The sequence below is a fragment of the Maylandia zebra genome, linkage group LG5, assembly GCF_041146795.1.
Source record: "Maylandia zebra isolate NMK-2024a linkage group LG5, Mzebra_GT3a, whole genome shotgun sequence".
Classification (NCBI taxonomy): Eukaryota; Metazoa; Chordata; class Actinopteri; order Cichliformes; family Cichlidae; genus Maylandia; species Maylandia zebra.
This window is the reverse complement of record NC_135171.1, coordinates 1,172,868-1,182,295: the sequence shown is the minus strand read 5'-3', so window position 1 is coordinate 1,182,295 and position 9,428 is coordinate 1,172,868.

Sequence of the window (9,428 nt, the reverse complement as noted above, 5' to 3'; positions counted from 1 at the left end):
GTTAATCCATACAGGGAAATGACCTCGAAGTCAGAAAATAGTTTATCAGCACCAACAGGCAAAGCAGCCGAGTAGTCTAATGAAAAGCTTTAGGAGGGAGTAATCTGATTCCTAAGTGTTTCAGCCCTGTCTCTGAAAAACATAAGAAAGTCATGAGCTGTCAAATTTGAACAGCAGAGAGTTGAGTTACTTTCTGTTGCGACACTGTGTTGAAAAGGAGTTTTGAGTTATGTTTATGACTCATGATAAGATTTGAGAAATAATTTGCTTTCGCTGCCGACATCGCTGATTGAAAAGAAGACAGTGAGTCCTTCCAAGCCTGGAGAAATACTTCTAGTCTGGAAGATCTCCAGTGACGCTCTGCTTTTCTACAATTTCTTCTCAAGTTCAGGAGCTCCTCATTTAGCCAAGGCATAGGGTTCCTTTGTTGACATTTCGACTTCTTTATGGGAGCAACAGAGTCCAGTAATTCAAGAAGTGTATTATTAAGGTTCACAGTCAAGGTGTCTACACATAACTCCTGGGTATAAATAGGGTCCAACACATCAGGTAGATGTAATTTAACTCCAAGCAATGCTTCGGGGCTAATATAACGAGATGATCTGAGGGGCAATCTTCCCCTCGCAGAAGCTGGAGATTTAGGGATTAAAATATCAAATAAAATTGCTGAGTGGTCTAAGATAGGTAAAACACAATTTTCAGTCATTGATACATTCAGTCCGTAACCCAAGACAAGGTCTAGGGTGTGGCCCTTACATGTTGGCCCAGACACAAATTGTGTGAAGTTTAAGGAATCAATTACATTTAAGAAATCTTTGACCAGGGGTTTATCCTCACAACATAGATGAATATTAAAGTCCCCCACTATAAGAATCCTTTCGTAGTGAGCGATAAAACATGTCAAGAAGTCTGAAAATTACGAAGTAAACAAGTCATTATATTTAGGTGGACGATAGATGACTATAATTAGAACCACAGGACAGCTTAAAGTCAGGAGTTGGGACTCAAATGAGGTAAAAACACCAGGACTTTGTATCTGTTTGCATTTAAAACAGTCTTTGATGATAGAGGCTACCTCCCAGACAACCTGGGGGAGCTGAAAAAGCTGCCATCGGAGGGGCAAAGTTCCAGCAAGGGTGCCACTTCACCAACACGCAGCCATGTCTCAGTTAGGAGCAAGATGTCCAGCATATGAGTATCAAAAAAGTCCCGAAGAACATGAGTTTTATTTGATACAGATCTTGCATTTAAGAGAGCTAATTTAACTCTCTGTCCATCCGTGTTAGCAGGCAGTAATTGTAGGTTGTTTATATTTGCTCCACCTCCCCTCGTATCCCGTCGGCATGGCAACCAATAAAGCAGCCTCGGGTGAGTGTGCTCCGATGACGTAGGGTAAACAGGAAGAAGGCAGCGCTGTTTCAGGCCAAAATAAAGTCCTAAACAGCCAGGGTCACCGATGGTAAGAACCTGCCGCATCCGAGTTCTAACCCGAACACGCTTCCCAGAGCGTGTTCCGCACATTCGTCCACTTCTCCAGCGCTTCCGTTTCGAAGGATTCCAGGGGGGATCACGGCGATGCAGTTCCCCCGGTACCGACGCCAGAGGCGGCGGGAGTCTTCCACATCGCTCGTTAACGCTGGGAAACTTCAGCAGTGAGTCACGGATATTAAGCAGCGTCTGTCGCTCATACACCAACAAAGAGTGGGTTTTTAAAACTAGCAGAGACACCACTAAGAACACAAAACATAAATATTGCAGAACCGAGAGACAGCATGCCATGACACCCGGCGCCATCTTCTCCTCTTTACACTTGAAATGGGGCAGCCCGCTTGTGTGGTTGTGTGGTAGTGAGCACCAATGCCTCACAGCAAGTAGCTCTTTGATTTACATACAGGCTGGGGTTACATATAGTGGTTAAAATAAGTATTGAAGATGTCACCAATTTTCTAAGTAGATATATTTCTAAAGGTGTTACTGACATGACATTCTCATCAGATGTTGCTACAACCCATCAAATCCACACATGCAAAGGAATCAAACCACAGATATATAAATGTATGTGTAATAACAACAAATGACACAGGGAAAAAGTGTTGAAAACATGAACAAAAGGGAGGTGCAAAAAGACCTGGAAAGACATTACCACAGCTGAAATCTATCAATATTTAGAAAGCAATCCTGACACTTAGTCCAGATTAATATTAGCTGGTTTAGTTTCAAATGATGGCCTATCAAAATGTGTCTTATTATGGTGTCACACAAAAAACCCCGCACATAATGGGTAAACCCCATGAACTCATGCAAGACCTCCACAACATACTGATGGCATTGGTTACAGAAGAATTTAGGATATGTCTGTGAAATACTGGGATAATAATCTGGACATATGCCATAACACCCACCATGTCTGGAGGTCAAAAGGCAATGCCATATCACCGCAAAAATACCATACCAATAGTGAAGTTTGGAGGTGGGAACATCATGGTTTGGGGCTGTATTCCAGCATATGGCACTGGCACACTTCAATTAACTGAAAGAAAGATCAATGAAAAAATGTAGAGACATTCTTGATAAAAATCCACTGTCATCCATCAGGATGATGAAGATGAAATGAGAGTTAGCATTTCAGAAAAACCCATGATCGCAAACACACAGCTAAGGAAACTCAACTGATTTCAGAGAAAGAAAACAGAGCTGCCCATATGACCAGCCAATCACCTGATCTTAATCAATCTGAAAATTGGATGGGTTGTTATCGACATCTGATGAGGATTTCATGTGCCTAGCACCTCTAGAAATATATTTACTTCAAGGGCGTAGATTTGGCATGGACGGAGGGGACGTGACGAGTTGTGTTTTATTTGTTGGTGAGTAAATCGTTTTGGCTGAGATTGAAGTTATTAGATTAAATTAGGTTAAATTAAACTTTATTAATCTCTTGGGAGGATTCCTCCGGGTCTCCCTAATTCTGAGGTCTCAAGGTTGGCAAGTAGGCGCTAGACTTGGTCCACATCAGTCTAAAATTGTATGTAACCATGAATAATGTGATGCCATGGCCACCAGGAGAGGTTGGACATTATAGATGTAAAACAAATATGCCAGCAGTTCATTTCAGCTAACGAGAGGAGCAGGCCTGTGTTTGTTGTGTGGGGCATGTCCATGTCTGTTGCTGTAACAGTAGTTCATGTTTAGAATAAAACATCCCAGCTCACTGATCTGATCGGGGCAACAGTGCCTAAAATGTTGCATAATTTTGCTGAGAGATCTTTTACTTTGTGTTAATCTTAGATGAGTAGTTTTATGGACAAAACCACCAGGTCATTCAGTGTTCCCTTAGTGCTAATGTGTCAGAGATGTTGGTGTAACTGAAGTAATGTTGTTAAGTCCTTAAAGTCATATTCTTTTATTGTCACGACTGTATTTGAAGCTATTTTTATTTTTGTATGATACCTGATTTATATGGATTATGGCTGAAGTAAACTAAAGCCTAAAATACTTAGTCAGTCATTTGTTTAATAGTAATTTAACATTATATAATTCACATATTAAACTATGAATTGTAATTTTAAATGGTTTAAAAGCACGTAGAATAGCATATGTAGGCAAGTATATTTCTCCTTTTATCAAGAAGCAAAGACAAAAAGGAAAAATAAGAAACGGGGCAGGGTTCAGTGGTTGAATCATCCGTCCCCACCAATGCCAAAACCAAATCTACGCCCTTGATTTACTTAGTAAATTGATGAGATGTTTAATGCTTTTTTTAACCTGCTGAGACTCAATCAGGAATAATCTACAGCACCTGACTTTGCATGCATTGTTGGGCCAAACACGAACGCACTACTTCCAAAGGTTGCACATGTGCCTTCACACGCACATGAACTTGAGTGACATCTCATTCTTAATCCATCAGGATTAATTTGATGTTGGCCCCTGTTGTGGAAGTTTTCCATTCAAATAAAGCCTGCAGACGAGCGGTGAGCGGTAGCTAACGTTCTTTAATCAAACACACAAAGAACAGACAACCAAGCTTGATGAAGTCCCTGCATGACTGCGGGACAGACGGTCAGCAGAGTCTGAGCCCAGCATGGCTCTCAGTTAAATACCTTCTCCAGGAACAAAAGGCAGTACACAGCTGTTTCACACCTTAAGGTTCACACTCCCTTGCTACCTCCCAGAGTCCTTGAAGTCACAAAAGACTCTTCCTGTGGAGCTGTCTGCTTCCCCCAACTTCCTTACTACACCACCGCCATTTGTCTTACTGTATGAGTGTGAGACATGTTAAAATCCAGTGGCACCAAGGTATCATACAATAAAATAATGTGATTAATACATAAGTAAAAGAAATTCCTGTACATGTCCCTTCCTGATTTCTTATGTTTTAACATGTTTGTTACACTTACATGTTTCCAAATGTTAACACAGATGTTCAGAGTAAATACAGATTGTAGTTTTTTAAATGATGATTTCATTGAGTTTGGGGAAACAGCTCCAACTTTACCTCATGTAGAAAAAGTCATTTCCTTCTAAACCTAATAAGTGGTTTTGTCATCTAGCAAGAACTGCAATCAAGCATTTGCAATAACTGGTGATGAGTGTGTTACAGCGCTATGGAGGAAATTTGGTCCTCTCTTCTTTGCAGAATTGTTTTCATTCGGCCACTTTGGAGGGTTTTCCAGCATAGGCTGAGTTTTTAAGGTCATGCTAAACCATCTCAATCTGATTGCAGTCTGCACTTTGACAACCTCCATGTTGTTTTTTGAGCCATTCAGAGATGATCTTGCTGCTGTGTTTTGCATTATTGTCCTGCTGCACTTGAGCTTCAGGGCACATTAAATGAGACAAGTGAGGCCTTCAGGTTTTCCACATTTTCTGGATTAAGGCCCTCATCGTGGTTCGATTCCCAAAGCGCTTGAAATGCCTTTGTAACCCTTTCCAGACTGATAGAGTTCAGTGTTTCTTAGCTGTTTCTTTAGATGTCCACGATGTTGCTTTCTGAGATCTTTTAGTCAACTTCACTTTTTTTTTGCCTGTCCCATTTGGTCCTTTAGCCGTCAGAATTGTTGTCTGAAGACCAACAAGGAGACCCAATGGATTTACTTTGCCAAATGGATCATCACGGCCTTGCCGTATTGGTCCATTTGATCGACCTTTGTTGTTATTATTTATTTTATTTTATTTTCAGTTGTTACAGACGGGACAGACATGACTGAGGGATAGGAAAGGGAGAAAGAAAGAGGAAGGAAAAGAAAAACAGAAGGGAAGAGGGACAGTGAGAAAGGGCACTTAAAAAGAGAAAGAAGAGAAAAAAAATCTCCTGGATCACCTGTTTAGAGAAAAAGAAGAGAGCAACATACTAAACACAACACCATCACCAGTAGCGGTTTTTGATACGGGCGACACGGGCGGTTGCCCGCGGTGGCATCATGGGCATCGGCAAAAATAAATAAATAAATTGCTTGTACTCATGCTGCCCCGACGTCAGCCAGCTCATATTGGGAATGGTACAGGCACCGATCGGTTTTCTATAAAATAAAATAAAAAATAAAACAAACCAACAAACACGAAAACACCAGACATTATAATAAGACTTATAATTTGCACTGATGTTTTTTCGAAATTCTATACGCGAAAAGCGAGAGCGCGAGAGCCCTCGGTGCGCCTGCGCGCTGCTGAAGTCAAAGTAAACTTTATTGTCATCTCCGCTACAGACAGTCCAGCATATAGAGAGACGAGACGACGAGGCTCCAGCTACAGCAGTGCAAGTAAACAAACAATAAATATAAGAAGAGTAAGAAAATAAATATACACTTTAGGACTCGGGGTAAAGGATCAATAACAATTTAAAATGTATAATTTACAGTTTGATGATTTAAAGTCTCACACACAACCCGTCGAAAGGGGAGGGGCCGGCTGCTTCCAAGTAGAGCACATTTCACTCATAATGTTGTAAATTATGTATTCATGATTTGAATCCTGGGTTGTGTGAAATCCCAGAAATAAACCTTAGACAAAGTGAATCTGTGAACCAAGGTGTAGGTCTATTAGGTTATGTTGTGGTGATCCTCGGTTTGGGGAATGGGTGCTCATACTGGAGTGCAAAATTAAAACCAGTGGAAGATGGACAGGAAAAGTTCAAAGCCATCTGGTGCTCAGTTTAGAAAAAATAGAAAAGAAGAGAAACGAGCAAAAGATACAGGTAAGCAGATGTGTGATTGGATAATGGCAGGTCATCCTGAAACAATCAGAATCAGAATATTTTATTAATCCCTAAGGAAATTATGTGGGTTACAGTTGCTCCAAGAAGAAATGGTAAAAATAGCAACAGTAACAGACTAAACTCCAAACAATACATTATGTTACAGATTTTAATATTAATTAGTCAGTGTCAAATGTTGATTTGTTCTCATTGTGTGACGAATTATGATGGCTGTTTGGTAGCCTACAGCCATCATAATTCACACAATGCATACTCACTCTCTCTTCATGTGTGTGTGTGTGTGTGTGTTTCTCTGGTGAATTTCGACAACAGTATTATGTTAACGTACAATCCTTAATATGTTTTATGTGTGTGTGTGTGTGTGTGTGTGTGTGGGGGGGGGGGGGGGCAGAGAGAGTGTTCGCCCGGGGCACCAAACAGGCAAGGACTGCCACTGACCATCTCGTTAATCTAGCTAAGTGTAAACAGCAGTAAATACTAAATGTTGAATGTTGTTGTGTAGCAAGGAGGACAGACAGCGCACAATGTGCTTGGAAATAGCACCAATAAAGGTGTAGTTTATGTCTATGAACAGTGAACACCTGTGTGCACACCTGCGTGGATCAGCGCGCTTGTATTCAAAAGGTTTCCCCATGTAATGATCTGCTAGAGGATGTAGAGAGCCATAGCCCCGTCTCCCAGGGCATGAAGCAGGCATGGAGGAGATCCATCCTGCTACACATGAAACACATCAGAGTCATAATTGTTATTTTAGTCACGTGTTTGTTTATTATCCTTATTGTTTTATCTGGGACTGTTTGCAGACATCTCAGAGAGAGGAGACACCAGCATCTGAACAGAGACTCAAACCAGCAACCTGCAGCTCCCTGCTTGGCTGCTCCAGTTTTCTCCTCACTCATGTTGCCCACCAGTGATTTCTAGCTGCCCACCCACACAGCAGGCTAGAATATGCGCTGAGCCTCAGCACCCAGTACTTGGACATGTTTTCTTTATTAATCAATGAACCAGACCCCAAAAAGTAAACAGCTGTTATTGCTAGGCAACGGAGCAGCATTTGGCGATGCAGCACCTGACATTCCTGACCATGTGGGCGGAGCATGCATGGAATGGAATGTTCAGTAGAACTGTGCAACACAAGCACTTAGTTCCAGCATGTTTCATTGTATCCAGACACAGCTAGAGACACATCTACAGCAGCATCTCTGTGCAGGACAAACGACAGTTGACAAAGAAACATCGAAAACTTCACTTCACTCCTCTACAAAACGTTGGCTCCTTTGTTTAAAAGGCCAAAATGAATCAGGGGAGAACGAGAAGAGGATCGGCGAGTGCTTCACCTCACAATTCAGTACAGCTGATTAACCTGCAAGAAGAACTTCAAATGATACAGGCTGAAAATATCAAATTAAAAGAAGAGGCAGAAAAATCAAGAGGAGAAGCTAAAAATTCACAGTTTGAAACTGAAGTAGTATTGCAGGAATTACTGCATGTGGGTCTCAAACTTAAAGGAGAGAAAATGGGAAAACAACAGGCAGAAAACCAGAATGAAAACATGAAGAAAGAACTGTTGGAAGCTCAAAAAGCATTGGAGGAAGAGAAAAGCACAGCACAAGAAGCCAAAAAGAAATATCAAACTGCAAAGAAGGAGGCAGGAAATGTGCTGCAGGAATTACAGGAGGTGCAGGAAGATTTTGAAGAGGGCAAAAGGAAAATGCAGTTGGCAACACAAGAAGCTGCAAATGTAACGGCTGAAGCTGAAACACTAAGGAAGGAATTACTGCATGTGAAGCAACAACTTGAAGAGGAGAAAAAACGTAACCACGAGGCAGAAAATGAGATTGAAAATATGAAGAAAGAATTGTTGGAAGCTCAAAAAGTGTTGGAGGAAGAGAAAATTAAAACACAGGAAGCAAAGAAAGAAATGGAAGATACAAAGAGTCACAATGAAAACATGAAGAAGGAACTGATGAAAGTGCAAGAAGAACTTGCAGAAGAGAAAATTGAGGTGAAGGTATTCAAGAAAGAAATGAGCGGCTCTGCGGTGACCAAGAAAGACTGCAAAGACGCACTTAAAGAAATACGAAAGCACAAAAAGGAAGCTAAAGAGCTCCTCAAACACAAAGGGAAACTGGCCGAACAGCAGCTGAAAGAAACATTTAAAGATGCCGAGGAGCAGCTCAACAAAACCTTAAAAGAACTGAAGGCAAAAGCAAAGCAAGCCGAGGACAGGAGGGGATTCTGGAGCAGACTGCTGAGGAAGAACTGACCCAGCAGCATCCAGTTTGAGGACATCAATAGTTTCTTCCTCCTCTCTCCACCTTTCTTTCTCCCCATCCTTCTTCTTGGGACGTTTGTTTGTTTTTTAAAACTCTAATCTAAATACATGCACTGAAATACACAAATAAAATTGCCATAACTTGACCTCATGTTGCCTGCTTCTTTTCTTGTGTGTCTGTGTGTCACGGGTAATGGGAAAGTACGGACTCAGTCGCGGAGCTCAGGATGCAAAGTACACAGTGCGTTTATTTACAGTGCCCAAAAACAGTTTCAAAACATAAAGTGAAGTGCAAAGTCCAACAGTGATCTTCTCCAAACTCCCAGTGGTGCGCAGGTGAGTTTCCAAAGCGATTCTCCGAGTGTGTGTTCTCCTCCAATAGCTTAATCCACGGGCTCCTTCTCTCCAACCTCCAGCTCTGTATCTCTTCCTCCTATAAACGAGCAAAAACAACAGGTGAGGAAGTGTAGAATGTTTAGCTGATTTAGAGTTTAGAAATGTGTTAAAATATAATGTAGAACTGTTGTAGAGACACTGACACTGCCCTCACTATAATAAAGGTTGATTATAGGAGTAGATTGTAGACCTCCCCCACTGAGTGGAAATTCCCCAGAGGATGTTTGGGTGGGGGTCTCAACATTTGTAACTGTGCTCTGGAAGGGAGATGGGTTTTATGACCTCTAGGGAGTCAACTACACCCACAGTGTTTTAATTGTCACGCACACACATCCACACGCACACTCACTCATGTGCACACACATACACACAGGTATGCGCACACACTCACTCACGAGCACTCACATAGACACAGACACAGAGTTTCCAGCACACCGTAGGGGGTTTTATGATGGGGTCACCTCTATAAAGCTGGCTGTAACTAACAAAGGGGTGAAGATTTTTGCAGAGGGACACCGGCCTCGTCTTCCCTTCTAGAAG